The sequence below is a fragment of the Triticum aestivum genome, chromosome 1B (assembly GCF_018294505.1).
Source record: "Triticum aestivum cultivar Chinese Spring chromosome 1B, IWGSC CS RefSeq v2.1, whole genome shotgun sequence".
In the NCBI taxonomy this organism is placed as follows: domain Eukaryota; kingdom Viridiplantae; phylum Streptophyta; class Magnoliopsida; order Poales; family Poaceae; genus Triticum; species Triticum aestivum.
In genome coordinates, this window is record NC_057795.1 from 651,652,960 (window position 1) to 651,673,058 (window position 20,099).

General features: G+C 49.2%; 1 pseudogene; it reads left to right on the forward strand.

Moving 5' to 3' along the window:
- The first annotated feature begins 11,831 nt into the window (after positions 1–11,831).
- On the forward strand, positions 11,832–13,347 carry LOC123081634 (gibberellin 2-beta-dioxygenase 3-like; annotated as a pseudogene).
- Positions 13,348–20,099: the final 6,752 nt, after the last annotated feature.

The window sequence follows — 20,099 nt, forward strand, 5'->3', positions numbered from 1 at the left end:
CACACAAGCTCTCTAATGAATTGTATGTTAAAGCTATATGTAACAAGAGAGAGAATATACCATAAGCATTAAATTACTAGAGAAAGCACATGATCAACAGTGCAACACATCTTTGTAACCATAGATGATGCTTTGCTTGCAAGCACATACATGCCAAAAGATCTTCAAACTGGGATAGCACTACAGCCAACAAAGTTTAACAGAAGTAGAAATTCTTACAAAATAACATAGTAGTAATGCATTCTATTTTAGTTCTTACATAAAACGGCCACAAGCTCAAACAAGACCCAGTCGCAAAAGAGTTATCAACTAAACGAAATAAGGCAAAGGTTTCCTGCAGTTTTAGCTGACAAAATATAGAAGACCAAGTCTCTGTCCAGCGCTATACAAACTCCAGTAAGATGCCATGAACCTCTTCATTTTTTGTAAATGCCATGAATCGCTTCAGCTTGCCAATCCCAGCCTGAAAAATAAGAGGTAGAAAAGAACAAGGTTGTTATCACCATTCAATCATTTATGCATTAGTTAGCTGAGCTACACACTAGCTTTGAGAATAACAATCACACGACTACTCAACTTTTTTTCAGTCGTACAAGTAATATATCGCAAATACAGTCATGCATATAACTCATTGAGCAAGTACGCTCTAGGAGTATGAGGAAATATTTTATTACGTATAGAGAAGCTATACCTAATTATTTAGCTAATTGCCAAATCTCTTCCAAATGTGCTCAACCAAGTCCCTCTTGAGTTGCATATGTGTTGAGCGATCACGAATTCCAGCATTTCTCCGAAGAACATCAGCAAAGCATGTGTTACCACCCACTTTCATTTCTGGAGGTAAAACAACTGATGACCGTGGAGTCTCATGCAAGTCAAGAGGAGTGGTGACCATTTCCCTCTCATCTTCAACTATCATATTGTGAAGAATGATGCATGCTTGCATAATATTTCCAATAGATGCCTGTGAACATAATCGTGCTGGACGACGCACAATGGAGAAGCGAGATTGCAAGACCCCGAATGCACGTTCTATATCCTTCCTAGCTCCTTCTTGAAGTTGTGTAAACTGATTGTCCTTTTCTGTTTGGGGGAGTGGAATTGTCTTGATGAGCAGCCCATTCTGGGTATATGCCATTCACAAGATAGTAGCCAGTATTGTACCGCCTCTCATTGACAGTATATTGCACGCGAGGAGCCTCCCCTTTCAACTCCTCAATGAACAATGGGTACTGATTAAGCACATTTATGTCACTATTGGAACCAGCAACACCAAAAAAGGCATGCCATATCCAAAGGTCATATGAAGCTACTGCTTCGAGCATGAGAGTAGGGACACCATGGTCACCACGGGTAAACTGTCCTTTCCAAGCAACCGGGCAATTCTCCCACTGCCAGTGCATACAGTCTAGGCTTCCCAACATGCCAGGAAGGCCTCAAGACTCGCCGACTTGCAGCAAGTGCTCCACATCCTCACAAGTGGGGTGTCGCAAGTAACGCCCAGCAAAGTTGGCGATCACCCCTTTCGCGAAATACTTCAAACACTTCGATGCAGTGCTCTCACCGGTAATCATCCAGTTCATCAGCAGGGGTACCGTACGCCATCATACGAATAGCCGCCGTGCATTTCGGCAGCGGTGAGAGCCCTTTCCAAGAAGTGCAGTCTACCCTTTGAGTGAAAAAGGGAGACCACTCTGATAGGGCGCTCACAATACGCAAGAAGACAGATCTTCCCATCATACAATTAACACACGATGCATTAAACGCAGGGCCAGTGCTAGTAATCATACACATGCAATATGCAGTGGAAGCCTTGACGCTTGAAAGCTCAATACGACCCGTGCTAGTCTATTCGTAGGGCATCTTCCATATGGACCTCTAAAACGGACATAGTATGTGTCCACGTACGTACCGGTCGAACTGATGTCTGACGATGGATACGGGAGCAGGTCATCCACCGTATACCTTCCGCCAAATAACAACAACCATGCGTAAAACATGGTAGTAATGGTCACATTTTACATGGATAAAAACACTTGAATAATAAAAGAGTGAAAACAATATGCATGCATGCTAACCTTCCGCCAAATAGCATGCACGCTACCTGCCTTCCGCCAAAGCAACATGCATCACCCCCCGATGGAATAGAAAGTTGGAGGCTAAAGACCAAGGGTTCAATTTCTATACTCCTATATAGTGTACCAGTTTTGAAACTTCAAACTCCTTCTCATAGGATACAATCACAGCCGTTAACTATGTCGATCTGACGGTTGAGAATGCCTGGATTCGCAGTCTACAGTAGCCAGGTGCCTTTTCCACTATCTTCGAGAACAATCCTGACGTTGTGCCTCTCTGCCAAATGGTCTCCCTGAGCAGTGCAGCCCCATGCTACCTTTTACTACAGAGTACCGGATCTTCTATGGCCTGAAAGGAAATCAGTGGCTTGACATGTTGAAGTTGATGTAATACAGAGGTGTTGGTTCTGTGTAACTTTATTTAGGAAAATAAACCAGGACGCAAGAGCTACTTAATGCGATAGGATTGGGCTCTTCTCAAAATTTTCTCAGTAATTGCTTGTTCTAGGGAATTAGGATGTGGCTTCCTGTATGATGTCAAAAAAAAAGGATGCGGCTTCCTGTACGTAAAACTTTCTTCTATTCTTGTGTTTGGAATGAGTTTTTTTAGTACGGAGTAACTAAGAATCATGTATCTTAATTGCTGAGCAGGGAGCATATCATCAGTTAACAAATTGTGTACACTCTCACATGCGAAGCATGTACCATTTGCTAGTACGATAAGAGCAGCGTTGCCTAACAAATAAAGAAATTCATATTCTCAAAAAAAAAATGCATGCATCACCCCCCCGACACCCCCGATCGAGCACACGTACAAACGGCCTGAGAAAAGCATGTCCGGTGCTCCGGAGCAGGTGGGTGCCAGCGCGGGAAACATGCATGCATCGGTGATGTGTGCACATAGACGTACGATTTTGACTCCCACCGAGTGATCGCCATCACATCAAAATCGTACGTCTTCGCCCCGGAGTCAATACGTGTTGCGCTGTTCAGGCGGACAGCGAGCTCCTAGCTAGTGCGCAGAGCAGGCAGGGGCCTCCTTTCGAGCTTGACTCCGGTATTTGGCCGGACGGACGCGTGTCGCCGCCCACGCAGGGTGCCGCCGCCGTCGGACTTCCCCAGCCACCGGAGGGAGCAGCCAGCTAGCGAAGCAGACCGGCGTGGCTTTGCAGGTTGGCTCATCGTCACGTCGACAACACATGGCACGGGGGTGACTGAACCACGAGGTGGGTGCGTGCCTGACCGTGTTAGTCACATGATCAAACCAGTGGCCGCCGGTATGTGTACGTCCGCCCCCAGAATTTTCTATTCCTCACACACTTGGCCATCAGGCAGGCGCCATGGGAGCTCGCTTTCCTTAGCCCGGTCGCGCCGTCTCCCATCTTGTCGTGGACCGTTCCATCCGCTGGCTTCAACTCCAGGGCAATGCCCTAGTCCCTACTCTATCGAGCAGATAGTAAGCGAGCCACGTACGGATCATGCAAATGCGACCTTCATCGGTGGGCCAACAAGGGGGGCATGTAGCTGTAGCTGTTGGTCGTGTATGGGCATTACGCGTACGGACAATTTCTTCAGTAGTTGTAGCTTGCACCCAGAGGCAAATGTCGCTCTCCCGGGAGCAGGACACGCACGTCGCTTTAGCTTTTCCTCACTGGTCTGCACAAATTTCTTCGAGATGTTTACCGAATTCAGACACTTCTCAACGAGCCATAATGATTCTCAGGGCTAAACATGGCGGTGCCCTTCGTTGAGATGAGCAAAGCCCAAACTTCTGGTCATATATATGAACAAGGAACGAACCATTGGCCCGTCAGGTTTAGCCGAAAAATAAGAATGTGTCAGCCCAAGATTTAGGGGATGCTAACTACTCCCTCCGTCCGAAAATACTTGTAATCAAAATGGACAAAAAAGGATGTATCTAGAACTAAAATACGTCTAGATACATCTCCTTTTATCCATTTTGATGACAAGTATTTCCGGACTGAGGGAGTAATACCGAATCCCCTAAGAAGACTAATAGTACTAGGTGTTTTGATGACTGAAAGATTCTCCTAGTAAGTGTTTTGAAGTTATAGAGATAATTAGAGCATCTACAGACGGCAAATCTGCCCTCTAAACATCTGCAGGCGCGTACGGGTGCAACCCAAATAGTGTCGGACAACGCCTCATATGCCCTGTTAGGCAACCATACTTTTTCTATCTAAACCCTCAAATTCATGCACACCCATATTGTGCAAAATGAAACAACATGTCATCAGCTACCACAAATTATTTGATTCCCACATCATTGCAGCTCTACGAAAATTCCCGAACGAGCTTCGAGCACTCTGAATGCCCTCTCCACATCCTTCCTAACCGCTTCTTGCATTGTTGTAAAGTGGCTTTGTTTGTTGTCATAAGGCTCTTATATGGTCTTCACAAACGCCGCCCATTGAGGATAGACACCATCGGCATGTGCTCTCTCCTATCTTCACCTAGTGCAAGCATTCTCATAGCAGCCATGCATTTCTGCTTAGCAAAGAATGTGAGTTGTACACAACAATCCCTGGAGAGCTTGAAGTGGGATCATGTGCCTCCACTCCCTCTACCACACACAAGAAGAAGGGTCTGCGCATATAGAAGCGTCGACGAAAGCATGTACCAGGGAATGTTGGGTTGGGATCAAAGTAGTCCTTGTAGAGCAGCCATGCTCCAGCGAGGTAGCAACCCTATCCAGGTCAAAACTCTTCTCCCTTCAATTGAAACCCTTAAAGACCAAAATGTGCTCCACCTCCTTGTCCATTTCCTCATGGATGATCATGATCATCATCATCTCGACATCTTCATCTGACTCCAAAAAATCGAAGAACTCCTTTTGAATTACTTCATCAAGCCCCGTGATTCCATACTCCTCATCTGACGAACCATCTGAATACATCATTTTCCTACAAAAGAAACACAAAAAACTGGTTGGATAATTTATCGAACACATAGAGGGCTAGGTGCAGTCCGAGAATAGCCGGACATGTCGCGACGGCGTCCGGGGCGGCGACAGTAGCTGGTGCAGCAAGACAAACGGGGAGGAGTTTTGAGCCAGTGGTGGCGGTGTTGAGGGGTCGGGGCGGAGACGAAGCTAGGGGATGGCCGAGGCGGACTAGGAAGGAGAGAGGAGAGGAAAATGGCTCGTCTGGCAAGGTCGAGGGAGGGGGGAGGGGGGCCTGTTGCAATTTGTAGTTGGTCCTATCTATCAGATCCAACATGGCGAACATGCCCAGGGGCGTCTCATATCCACCCCCAGATATGGGCTGGATATGAGGGGTGCCGGTCAACCCGAGCGTATAGGGCCGGTTTGAGGAGCCTGTCCAAGTCACAGTTTTGCGACAAGTCACTGACCGGGTCGTCCGCCCATACGTATAAGCGGAGTTTGGGGAGCCCTGATATGGACACTCATATTCCCCTATGAATAGCTGTTGTATTTTTCTTGCGAGCAAAGGTGTTGTAGTACATTTTATAGAAATATGCTATACTTTGACAATCTAGAGTTTGGAAGTTCCTAAGATAATTTATACTAGTATGATGTTGGTTATATGAGTTCAACCTAGCCATCAATTTCATAAAATCATAAAAACTTATAAAAGATCCAGTTGGTGATGATGTTGTGTCAATCATCCGTCACTTCAGAGTTTGACCAACCGATCCGCATCCAATGTGTGAGAGAAGATGTTGTATTTTTTTGCAAAAAAGGGGCCCTGGTAACTCCGCTCCACATTTATAGACAACCCTTTAATTTGTAGACTAGCCCCATCCCTCTCCCACCTTATCCAAAAAATAAGAGGAATATATTTGAGTGAAACTATTTAGTGGTAAATACCAAAAGTCTGGTGATTTTTTCCAAGTTTTTGAACATGTATTAATCTATTAGAATCCCCTGAAATACACGGGCACTTTGGAAGTCTACAAAACGAACAAAGGAACTGTATTAATCTCCCACCATGCAAGTGACTTGTGAGGGGGAGCATCTTTCCTCATGTAAATAGCTTGGTGGTGAGTAAACTCAATTCTAAGGAGAAGGATCGGTCGATCTTCGGTCTGGTGGTTGAAGAAGTGAAGGACATGCTCCAAAGTTTTGTCGAGTCTAAGGTTACTTGGGTTCATAAGAGGCGGATTTTATCGTCCATAATTTAGCTAAGGAAGGTTGTCGTAATCGATCTGTGGAGAACATGGTTTCGTGCCCCTCCAGACCAACCGAGGCTATTGCATAAAATAGGTAGCTATTTCAGCTAAAAAAGTTTGATGCTATAACCCAACAGGGTGACCCTCTCATATCTCACCTATTAGTCTTCTCAGCAGATCTTTCTAAAGAAATTTACAGTTAGAGATTCAGAGTGGATAATTCAAGAATGGAAAGAATATTTCTTTTAACATGTTATGATATTTCCAAAGTTATTTAATAGAAACTTTTTGGAGAATGTGAAGGTGATGTGCCAAACACATTTAAATAATTAAATCGCCTCATGAGTAGTAATTCAACCCAGTCTCTATAACCGAGATTCGGGTATGTATTATTTAGAGTTCAGAGGCATAATTTTCACTTCTACAATAGTTTATTGGTGAAAAAACACGTTGTTCCTTTAAGCTGACTACCCCTTAAAGTTCATATTGCAAATGTCCGTTTATCATACAAATAAAAGTACTCAACGTAGTTTACAATGTCTTCATTTCTTATTGAAAGGTACTATCCATCTTTTGTAGCAAGCCATTTTATACAGAAACGAATGATTATGTTTGATTATTATTAAAACAAAATGTTCACAACTTGGTATATCATTTATATATGCATGGGGGATCAATAAAGATATGGTAAAACAAGGTGAGCATTTAAACATCATTTTTAACCAAAAGGATACAAACAAAAGTACAAGGAATTGGTGTTGTTGTTGCACACATATATATGACCTATGTCTTACTAAAAGGAATTGTGGAGGAAATTTCCAAGGACTGGTTTTTTTAAGAGTTTATATTTAGAGTTTGTTTCGTTCAAGGTCAAACCCATATGATGTTTTTAGTGTAGACCAATCTACATACAATTTTAAAGGAATTCATTTCTACGTTAGTCTAGGGGAGAGGGTTGGATGCTAGTGGGGACCTCCCCGTGTGGTTGAAATTGCAACTAATCCCCGGTTTATTTTGGTAATTCATAACAACATATACATCATCGAACTAAAACCTATTCAAAGAATATTTCAGAAAAAGTTCAACTGGGTATGGCAATGAGATGTGAATGTGGACCCCGCAAAATGCAAAGGACATGGATTGGCAAAAGCTTGACGACTCTATATTTTTGGTTAAGTGATCCAAGGTCACATTCAGTCCATACAAAAAGCCAATGCTCAAGTGCTTAGAGATATTGCTTCGAAAACCATCAACCACACCCTCGCATTCCTATCTAACCAAAACCCTAAAGAACAACTTGGTCCCACGGAACCAATTCTACCTGGACCCACCGAGATACACTTGATAGAGCCATTGTCTAAACCCTAGAAACTCGGTCCCACCAAGATGACATTCGGTCCCACTGAAGTGCGCATGCCAACCTTCTGTAACTAATTGATTTCACTTTGGAATTTCCAAGTGGATTCGCTTGGTGTCACCGAAGCGAGGAAATTTCTTAGGTCATCATCCATCGGTCCCGTCCCGCCGAAACATCTAAAATTCAAACCTTGTGTACTAGTCGGTCTCACTTAGTGCTTTCACCTGGTTCCATCGAGTTGCGCATAAAGGTGTGTGACTATTAGATTTTTTGTGATGGCTATATATACCCAACCAATTCCACCTACTCTCAGAGAGAGTACCCAGGATGAAGCTACCAGTTCCCATATCATTTTTCTAAGAGAGAACCACCTACACTTGTGTTGAGATCAAGGGATTCCACTCCAACAATTTGATCCTTGATTTCTAGCCCCCTCAAGCTGCTTTCCACTCCAATCCTTCTCCGACCATCATGCCAAATGTGTGAGAGAGTGATTGAGTGTTGAAGAGACTATCTTTTGAAGCACAAGAGCAAGGAGTTCATCGTCAACAATAATATCTATTACCTTTTGGAGAGTGGTTTCTCCTAGATTGGTTAGGTATCACTTGGCACCTCCAAATCATGTGGAGTTGAACCAAGGAGTTCGTAAATGCAAGGAGATCGTCTACTTCATGGAGATCTACCCCGAGTGAGGCTAGTCCTTCGTGGACGGAAGCCATAATGGCATAGACAAGGTTGCTTCTTCGTGGACCCTTCGTGGGTGGAGCCTTTCATGGAATCAACAGCTGTTACCACAAGCGGAGGACGCGGTGGGGCGAGGTGGGGCGCTCGCCCTACCTTGATTTTTGGAATTTTTTCCTAGGTATATGTATGCGTATATCAGCCGATCGTTATAGATCGAATCGATCAATAAAACTCCCGTCAAACGATTTACTGGGTCGCGTCCTGGTTGGCCCGTCATAGGCTCATAGCCTATCGGGTCGGCTTCTCTCAGTCCACTCAGCCACGCACCCATGCACGTGAAACGCTCCAGAGGACCAGAACCCTCACTCGAAGCCTCGAACAGAGACAGGGAGTGCATGAGGGCGATGCGAACCCTGGCATGGAACGACGGCGGGGCGAGGGCGTCGGCCAGCAGGAGCTTGGCGGCTCGCCGTGCGGGGGCGAGGGCGGTGGTCAGCGGGACTGCAGCCTGTAGGAGAGCGCCGGGTGTGGCGCAACGGTGGCCAGCAGGAGGCCAAGCGCGCTTGGGGACGACCGGGGGTGCTTTCCCGGCAGCTACAAGAGCTTGCTGTTCTTGGCGGGCAGTAGGAGCTCGCTGCTCGTGTGACAATTTGAGTTCGACGGGCAGAAGGAGAAAATGGACATGAACAAGAAGGGGAAAGGGCCAGCAAAACCAGAGGGCATTGGTAAATTTATTGAATTTTAGTGTCATTTTGAGATAATGGTTTGATATACAATGATGTGGCAGTGATCACCTTGACCTATTCATTATTCATATGAGAAGAATTGAAGATTTTAGAGAATGTCATGATATTGCAAGCCTAGCTAAAACATGGTTAAACTTGAAAGGCGCATCATGTTTCCTACGGTTTATCGCCTCGTTGAGTTGGCATTGCTACTACCGATAGCGACAGTAACAGTTGAACGGGTTTTTTCAGCAATGAAAATCATCAAGACCGAGTTGCAGAGCAAGATGTCCGGTGGCTGGCTTAATGACTTGATGGTGTGTTACATAGAGCGAGGGATTTTCACAAGTCTTGATCTTGGTAAAATTAAGGAAGCTTTTCAAAAGAAGGGTTCCCTACTACCATTGCACGGGTCTTCTACACGATATTAAAGCTTACTTCTCGGTATGTTTTAGGTTGTTCTTCTATTTAAAATATGTTTGCATTTTCATTGTACTTGGCTATTTTGTTTAGGATCATATGAAAATATTGGTGTGCATTGTTGGTCCCTATTATTTATGTCGGTTTTGCATCAATATTTTTAGTGCTTAAGAGTTCGCCCCACCTCAAAAAACTTTCGTCCTCCGCCACTGGCTGTTACCCTCCATGTTGAAGTCTCCATCAACGTGGATGTACGATAGTACCACTTATTGTGCACCAAAATCATCATGTATTTATTGCGTTTGATTTCTCTGATCCCCTTCTTTACGTGCATATGCAAAGTCTTTATTTTCCGCTGCCTACTATCTAGACTTGCTTGTGTAGGGTGTTACTTGACTTGTGTGAATTGCTAAAACTTGCTACAATTAAAATTGGAAAAGGCTGGCCAGGTTTTTAGTTGGCCAAGTAGTCTAATCACCCCCCTTCCTCTCTAGACATACTTGTGATCCTATAGTGGAGTCATGTTTTCCGTATTGACCATTGAATCCTAGTTGGAGACGTGAGAGGGCAGAAATACAATTGTGTTGTCACCAAATAAATATACTCCGATATGTTTGGGTCGTGTCTAATATCACAATAAACAAGCGCACCTGTTGTCGCAGGGATTCCACGACAATATTCATGATTGAGGATGATTTAGATACATGATTTCACATGAGATAAATCTTACCCAAGTCCAAGCCCCTTTTCTAGAGGTAACACTTTATTCCTGCTTGATGGTTATCTCGTATGAACAATGTGATTACAACAATGTTTGAATCTGCCTGAATATATCTTTGGTAAATATGTCATGAAATATTTGACGGATCATAGACCCCGAACCCTATTTTTATGCAGGTATGAAAGGCAGTCATACCACTTCCACAGTTCTAGCAAAAAGTCTGGGTTCTCGGGCAGCGACAACGAAACAACAAAGTGAGAGCCTTCATTTTGTTTCTAAGAAAACTATGACAAATGTATAATCATAGTGGAAAGATCTATCATTCACTTATTCATGTGAAATTCAGTATGATGTGAAATCTGGTACATACATTTTCGACATTTTGTTCTTTTAGTAATGTGAATGAAAGACGTGTAGTCGCATCTAGCCAGTGTTCTGGTGCATGTAATGCTCATTGTAATAACAACGAGAAAATAATACGGCAAATGGGCAGCCCATGCATTAGGTTGAATCCATGGTTCTATTCTACCGCATAGTCCTCACCACCTTCTATCAACTGTTGACATTTACATGCACACAACTTGAATTTTCAGTTATTCCATATTTTTTCGATGACAGGGCAATGCTCGCTACGTTAGTCTTAATCTTCCCGAAGAGGCAAATAAGATATTATATGGATGAAAAAGGAAAAAAAATACCGAGTCCGGACTACCCAATAACTTTTTGAGAGCAAAACCCTGCTGCTTCGGCAATGATCGTTCCGTTAGCTTCAATTTCGTGAAAATGCAAACAAGAGCATGTATCATGGTTGATAAAGCCGTTTTATCTTAAATTTGGCACGTAATTTGGAGAAGGTAACAAAAATGATGTACAATGGATGATATCTTAGTCCTATATTTGCAAGCATATTTTCTTATGAGTTTTCTCTCCTCCATCTCAGCCGTATGATCCCGACCAACTGCCTGGTCGACAGCCATGGTGGATCTTCCCTGTTCCGTTCCACACATAGTGCGTGCATCCACGTAGCTTGCTTTGACACTCTTTGAACGTCACTTCACTCGCTAGACCAAACCAACTAAAGCGAGCACCCGGTTGGTTACATAGTTAGTTACTGCCGCTGGTAATCAATGCTCATGTCGCCTATATATATACCAGGCCATCACCCCATCAGATGACCACAACCGCAAACGTCCGCACCTCTGCTCTGCTTCAATCCCGGTGCACTCTTTAGCTAGTAACGTACCGGCAAGCAGCGGGAACTGCTCTGCTTCAATTTCAATACATATCTGCGAGATCGTCTGCCGGCCATGGTGGGGATCACGATGTCCGTCTCCGGGCAAATTTGACAAACTTGATCTATAGACGGAATCAAATCACAGAATGAACTATCCGTGAAACTATTTCACGTGGCTGACCTTTTTGTATGATGCCCGCACGAAGGCGCCACACTACACTGTGCAACGCCTCGCAGATAGGCGCTACACCACCAGCGTCGCACACGTGTGATCAGAAAATTACTAAGTCGTGTGCAGCGCCTGAGAGCTAGGCGCCACACTATATAGTATAGCGCGTAGCTCCTAGGCGTTGCACTAGTGCAGCGCCTGAGAGCTAGGCGCCACGTGTCAGCCGCGTGAAATAGTTTCACGGATAGTTCATTCTGTGATTTAATTTCGTCTATAGGTTAAATTTGTCAAATTTGCCGCGTCTCCGTGGACACGATCCCGCTTGTGAAACGCGCACATGCAGCGGTGCCGAGCATCGACCTGTCGGACCCGGGCGCCGCCGCAGCCGTGGCGGACGCGTGCCGCGGCGTGGGCTTCTTCAGGGCGACCAACCACGGCGTGCCGGCTGTCCTCGTGGACGAGCTGGAGGCCCGCGCCGCTGCCTTCTTCGCGCTGCCGCACAAGGACAAGATGGACGCGTCGGCGCGGCCCTTCGGCTACGGCAGCAAGAGGATCGGCTGCAACGGCGACATGGGCTGGCTCGAGTACATCCTGCTCTCCGTCCGTTCTGGCTCCGTCGCCGCCGCCTCCCTGCCGCCGTCGCTCCGGGCTGCGCTGGAGGCGCGGTGCGCGGGGTGGGAGCGCGGGTGCTGGAGCTCATGGCGCAGGGGCTCGGCGTCGCGGAGGAGCACCGCGGCGTGCTGCGGCGGATCGTGGCCGCGCCGGACGACGCCGGAGGGGCTGACGAGATGGTGCGCGTGAACCATTACCCGCCATGCCCCTCCCCCGTGGCGTCGGGGCTGCGCGGCGTGACGGGGTTCGGGGAGCACACGGACCCGCAGATCATCTCCGTGCTCCGCTCCAACGGCACCGGGGGACTTCAGATCATGCTGCTGGACGGCCGCTGGGTCCCTGTGGCCCCCGACACCGATTCCCTCTTCGTCATCGTCGGGGACTCCCTCCAGGTTGGTACCACACCATTACCACTCACTCTACCTGGGATCCACCATCCATGTTTTGATCTGGTTTAGTGGTTTGGCATGGCGCATTATTTAGCCTACCACCTGCATCACTGATTAAAGGATATACCATCTGATGCTCATGCACCTGCACCAGTTACGTGCGTGCGTTCTGATGTGAGAGACGTTTTTTTGGGTGCATTTCAGGTGCTGACGAACGGGCGGTTCCGGAGCATGAAGCACCGGGTGGTGGCGCCGGCGGAGGGGCAGCAGTCGCGGCTGTCGGTGATCTACTTCGGCGGACCGGCGCCGACGCAGCGGATCGCGCCGCTGCCGGAGCTGATGCGGGAAGGGGAGCAGAGCCTGTACAGGGACTTCACCTGGGCCGAGTACAAGACGGCGGCCTACAAGTCCCGGCTCGGTGACCACCGCCTCGGCCCCTTCGAGCTACCTGCCGCAGCCGCCGCCGCCGCCCAAGAGTCCACTACCAAGGCCGGCCACCACTGTATCAGCAACGCCGCCGTCCAGGCGCCGGCGCCGGCGCCTCACGTGGCACGAGTGCACTAGCTAGCTTCGTAGTTTTGCTATTGTTTAATTAATCTGCCGATCCAGACTTAGTAGGTGTCGCTTGCTTGGGCAGCCCAAAACTGGCATGGCAACTGCCCGCCCAATCTTCCACTACTAGCAGTAGTAGTAGTATCAGCACTTCCACGTAGATATGCAGAGTTGCAGACACCCCATTTTTGTTCGTTGCTCAGTTTTGGCCGGCAGGCAACGGGTCGCCGCACGCCCAGGTGTACCGTGAATAGCTTGGACCCTCAATTAGTTTTGTAACCATGCCTGATAATTTTGTTCTCGAGTATGGCTTCTACGTACACTCAAACTGAACGAAACGTGCTTTGCATGATGGACCAATGGTCGTGGATCATGGACACTCGACGTGGGTCGAGGATCATGGATGTACATGTAACACGTACGAGATGCGATCTGAGAGCATCTACAGTCAGATTAAGCAAATTCGGACCCTCAAACGTTCGCGGACGCGACTGGACGCGTCCGCGGGCACCGGTCACACCTCATACTTTCCTCAATGCATCTGAGTATCTCATATTTCATCCATCAAAATACATACAAGCCACGTACTATGCACACCACGCTAGCCTAAATTAAGCATCATCGTCGGAGAGGTCCACAACGTCCGTGCCGGGTGCCTGGTAGTTGGACGCGTGGAGGGCTCTGGCTCCTCCTCCTCATCCATACGGGCGAGCATCTTGTCGACGTCCGCCGTGTCCACCCCCTCTGCCTCCTGCAGACGACAGCGCTTGGCCTTCACCGCCATTCGGATCAGAGGGAATCGAGAATCGCATGCTGTTTCGCTTGCAGATCCGCGGCCCCAGCGTCCCCCATGTCCTCCTCATGCTCCTCCTCCTCTAACTTCTCTGCCCTGTCCTCGCGCTCCTCCTCCGGATGTCCAGACGCCTGACACCCCCAGCCCACCCAAAACCCCTCTCCCGGAGCAATTTTACCCCACTCCGTCCCTCCCATGTTGCCTTGTATTGCACCCTCCAAGACTGTCGCTGCCTGGTTCCTATCGAACTATCGCTGCTCCACCCAGGCGCCTTGTAATTCCACCCCCGGATCCGTCCATGACCGAGCTATCATTCGCCCCCGGCTGGTGCCATTGAGATTTTTTTACCTTCTCTTTGTTTAACATAAAGCAACCCCGATGGCGGGGTACTCAATGAGTGTTACGACCCAGCCTACAGCCCCTACCGCACCAGCCCACACCAGCGGTCAGGCCCAAGAGAGGAACAGGCGAGCCCGCAAGCCCAGCAAGCGGTACGAAGGCCCAGAATGGACAACCTAGCTACTTAAGCTAGCGAGGGCACTGATCAGGGGCAGGCAGAGAGAGAAGACACTGGTGGCGGCTCTCATCCCGATCCCCTTTTCTCCCTGTAACTCACGAACCCTAGACCGATCCCCTCCAATTCCTCTGTAATTCGACCATGATTTCGTCAAGCTATCTAGTGGGACCGTAACATTTGGTATCAGCAGCCTTTCCTTCCCACCACCTACACCCTGGCCGGTCGATTTCCTTCGATTATCCAAACCCGCCGCGGCAAGACCACCGCCATGGAGGAGACCAACAAAGCCCTGGCCGATCTAACGGCGGCGATCAGCGGCATATCGTCCCAGATCGGCGAGATCCACCCCATCGTCCTCAAGCTCCAAGGGTGGTGACCAGCTGTCGAGCGCTCAGTGGAGGACTTGCGCCTGGAGGTGGGCGAGCTGCGTCAACTGCTCAAGGAGGTGCAGCCAGGAACCGCGCCGGTGCTAGATCCGGCACCAGCGGCGGCCACGGAGCTGGTGCCTCCGATTCGCCTCGCGGACCTGCCTCCGCTTCTTCCGTCGACAGCAGCACCGCCGCTCATGGCTGCTCCGATCGCGGACGTGCGTCTGCATCAACCAAGCGAGCGCCACCGGCCTCGCAGTGGCGACGACCACGGGCCCGCTGGCCACAGCAGGACGCAAGATCACCGGGGGATGTCGCCGGGGGAACGGACCCCGCGGGCACCTCCGGTCACGGGTATGGCCGATTTCCACCCCTTTGCTGCTGAAAGTTCGTTTATGGGAGAGCGTCAGTTTGGATTCAGCCGCTTTCCACCTCCCCCACGTTTTGATTTTCCTTTGTTCGATGGTGATGGTCCACGAGCATGGCGTCTGAAGTGTGAGGCAAATTTCAGAGTCTGTACACTTAGTCCCGATACTTGGGTGAGTTGTGCCGCGATGTATTTCATCGATGGGGCATTGTCTTGGTTGCAGTCCACCAAGGCGCACCTAATCTATACAGATTGGGGTGCGTTTGCAGAGGCAGTTTGTGCACAGTTTGGGAGAGAGGAATTTCAGTCTCTGTTGCGACAATTCAATCGCCTGCAATAGAGTGGTTCTGTGACTGAATATGTAGAGAAGTTCACCCAGTTTATGCACAATTTAGTGGCCCATCATGAATCATGGGAGCCATCTTATTTTATCACACATTTTATTGATGGGTTACAGAAAGATATACGTGTTGCTGTAGTTTTACATCGACCCAAGACTCTCGATACTGCCGTCGACCTTGCTTGTTTACAGGAGGAAGTGCTGGAAGCTCTGCGCAGAGAAGACAAGCGGGAGGATCGTCGGCACTCGGCACCGGCTGCCTTCCGAGGAGTACCACACACAGCCCTCCCTCTACCACCGCCACCAGCAACTGCACCGACCAAGTCCGCGCTACCAGTGGAGGGGCGCAATGCGGATCGTCGCACACTGGAAGCGGCGCACCCTCAACCAACAGAAGACAAGATCGCAGCCCTCCGTGCGTACCGACGCGCCCGCGGGCTCTGTTTCACCTGTGGCGAGCGCTGGGGGCGCGATCATCGTTGTGGGACGACCGTCCAGTTGCATGTGGTTGAGGAGCTTCTCTCCATGATGCACAGCGAATCAGTGGATATCGGTGAGCCAAGCACGCGCGAAGATGCGGGCAGCGATCAGAGCGCGGACTGCTGCGTCATCTCCAAAGAGGCACTAGACTGAGTGGAATCCCCCACCACCACGCGTCTCCACGGGTGGGTGCAAGGGCTCGAGGTCTTGATGCTCGTCGACTCTGGCTCGTCTCACAGTTTCATCTGTGAGTCGCTCGCCACACAACTGCAAGGCGTGGTCAAGGCCAAGCACCCTCTGACGGTGCGCGTGGCCAACGGAGGCGTCATGCGATGCGACCGGGAGCTACCGGCGTGCCCATGGCAAACCCACGGGGTCACCTTCAACACCAACCTTAAGGTGCTTCCATTGGGTTGCTACGACGTAATCCTGGGAATCGACTGGCTTGCTCAGCATAGCCCAATGAAGGTGCATTGGCTCGAGAAGACGATGGACTTTGACTACAAGGGCGACACGGTCCATCTCCAGGGTGCTAGAGCGGATATCAGCCAGTGCCATCAACTATCAAGCAACGAGCTCACTGAGTTGCTGCAGCGCTCGGGTGTCGCGCGCATGGTTCAGTTGTACGCTGCAGAGCAAGGGGAGCCAATCATCACCGAAGTGCCGGTGCCTGCTGAAGTGGAGGCCCTGATCAGCGAGTTTGGACACCTGTTTGAAGAACCTAAGGGACTACCACCACAGCGCTCTTTCGATCACACAATTCCTCTCCTGCCCGGGGCGAAACCAGTCAACGTGCGCCCGTATTGATACAACCCGACCCAGAAAGATGAGATTGAGAAACAGGTTGCAGACATGCTTGCTCAAGGTATCATCGCGCCCAGCTCCAGCCCCTTTGCTTCCCCACTGCTGCTAGTTCAGAAGAAGGACTTGTCGTGGTGCTTCTGCATGGACTACCGACAACTCAATGTGGTGATAGTTAAGAACCGCTACCCTCTGCCTGTCATTGACGAGCTACTGGACGAGCTGGCTGGTTACACGCTGTTCACCAGTCTGGATCTCCGGGCCGGATACCATCAGATTCGTATGAAGCCCGAAGATGAACACAAGACTGCTTTCAAGACCCACCATGGCCACTTCGAGTTCAAGGTCTTGGCGTACGGCCTCACGGGGGGACCGACGCCTTTCCAAGGAGGAATGAACATAGTGTTGGCTCCAGTAAACCGCAAGGGAATACTGGTCTTTATTGACGACATTCTAGTGCATAGCGCTACCCTGAAGCAACACTGTGAGCGGCTGAGGGAAGTGTTCCAGCTACTCGACAAGCACCAGCTGAAGATCAAGATGAGCAAATGCACCTTTGCCAGGCCAAGTCTGCTATACTTGGGACATGAAATCAGTGGAGATGGAGTCCGAACTGACCAGAAAAACATTGCTACAGTAGCAAAATGGCCAACACCAACCACTGTCAAGGAGGTACGCGGTTTCCTCGGCCTCGCAGGGTATTATCGCAAGTTCGTGAGGAACTTTGGCATCACCAGCCGCCCACTAACAGACCTGCTCAAGAAGAACACAATATTTCGATGGACTGAGTTGGAGGAAGCAGCTTTCCAGGAACTTAAAAGAGCACTGATAACAGCTCCCATGTTAGCACTGCCGGATTTCAATGTCCAATTTGAGCTAGAAACAGATGTGTCGGACAAAGGCATCGGTGCCGTCCTGAAACAGGGCAAGCACCCGGTGGCTTTCTTGAGCAACGCTTTGGGTCCACGAAACAACGCCTTGTCCACATATGAGAAGGAAGGACTAGCGATCCTCTTGGCGGTCGAGCATTGGCGACAGTACTTACAAAACGATGAGTTCCTGATCCATACTGATCAACGAAGCTTAGTGCACCTAGAGGACCAGCGGTTGGCGACACCTTGGCAGCAAAAGATCATGTCCAAGCTCCTCGGCTTGCGCTATCGCATTGTCTACAAAAGAGGTGTGGATAATCGTGTGGCAGATGCCTTATCCAGACGCCCAGGGCCACCACAAGGAGATCTTGCATCGATCACAGTAACAGTGCCGGCGTGGTTGGAATCAATTCAGCAGGGGTACAGTGAAGATCCTATGGCACAAAGGTGGTTGACTCGTCTAGCTACAGGGGCAACCAACAAGGACGGCTTCACTTTGGACTCGGGCATTATCAGGCAGCACGGGCGGGTATGGTTAGGTAACAATGTGGCTGTTCAGAAATAGGTGTTATCAGCCTTGCATACGAGTGCGATCGGAGGGCATTCCGGCTTCAATGTCACATACAAGCGAGTGCGGCTGTTGTTTACTTGGCCAGGGATGAAACAACATGTCAGACTATTTGTTGAAGACTGTCAGATTTGCAAGCAAGCCAAGCCGGAATGAGTCAGGTACCCGGGGCTCCTAAAACCCTTACCTGTGCCTACACAAGCCTGGGAGATTATCACTATGGATTTTGTTGAAGGTTTGCCACAATCAGCCAGATACAACAGTATATTGGTGGTAGTAGACAAGTTCTCAAGACTAGCCCATTTCATTCCGCTGTCACACCCATTCACTGCATTCCAGGTGGCTCAGACTTTTGTCAACAACATCTACAAGCTTCACGGGTTGCCAGCAGCGATTGTATCAGACCGAGACCCAATCTTCACAAGCATCATGTGGAAGGAATTGTTCTGTCTGACGCACACTAAACTGCGCATGAGCACAGCTCGCCACCCGCAGACGGATGGGCAGTCAGAGCAGGTCAACCAATGCCTAGAGACCTACTTGAGGTGTTTCGTCCATGCTTGCCCAACCAAGTGGTCCCAATGGCTGCCTCTCGCTGAGTTCTGGTACAATACCTCACCACACTCTGCTTTGGGGACGTCCCCCTTCGAGGCTCTGTACGGCCACGTGCCAAGGCACTTTGGCATCGATGACCCATTTGTCCTGCGCTGCACCGGATCTGGAGGATTGGCTGCAAGACCGAGCGCAGATGGAGGCCTTGCTTCGTCAACACTTGCTTCGAGCGCGGCAACAAATGAAAGACTCTGCAGACAAGAAAAGATCAGTGCGCGTGTTCGCGGTGGATGATTGGGTGTTTCTGAAGATCCAACCCTACATCCAACGGTCGTTGGCCACAAGAGCTAACCAAAAACTTTCCTTCAAGTATTTTGGTACGTTTCAGGAGGTGCAACGGGTGGGCCAAGTCGCCTACAAGCTTCAACTTCCCGCCTCGTGCAGCATTCATCCAGTTTTTCATGTATCGCAACTGCGGCGAGCACTCCCTCCATCAGAGAAGCCACTGGAGGAGCTACCAGCTGAAGCAGCATCCAGTCCCGAGCCAGTGGAAGTTCTGGGTACCCGTCTCCACCGTCGTGGTAAGAACCAAGTTCCGCAAGTTCTCATTCGCTGGACTGATCAACTAGCGTCCCTGGCGACATGGGAGGACCGTGACGAGCTGCAACACCACTACCCAGAAGCTCCAGCTTGGGGACAAGCTGGTTCTGAAGAAGGGGAGACTGTTACGACCCAGCCTACAGCCCCTACCGCACCAGCCCACACCAGCGGTCAGGCCCAAGAGAGGAACAGGCGAGCCCGCAAGCCCAGCAAGCGGTACGAAGGCCCAGAATGGATGACCTAGCTACTTAAGCTAGCGAGGGCACTGATCAGGGGCAGACAGAGAGAGAAGACACTGGCGGCGGTGGCTCTCATCCCGATCCCCTTTTCTCCCTGTAACTCACGAACCCTAGACCGATCTCCTCCAATTCCTCTGTAATTCGACCGTGATTTCGTCAAGCTATCTAGTGGGACCGTAACATTGAGGTACGACGTGTCTTCTCCGAGCCACGCAACGCCACTGATAAGTATTGTGAATTAAAAATAGATTTTGTATTTAACATTTATTCCATTTATATATAACCAAATACAAATGTATAGTGCACATATTAGTATTATAAAAATAGATCAGACCATCAAACGTGTTCATAGTTGTTGTTTGTGCTACAATTGTTCATAGTGTAGAGCCTCGCTGTCGACTCACACATACATGGACCGACGGTGTCGTCGCAGAGAAGGAAGCGACCTCGAAGACCAGATCTGGAGCAACCATCGTCCATGCAGATCTAGCCTAGGTGGCATCCTCCTCCCC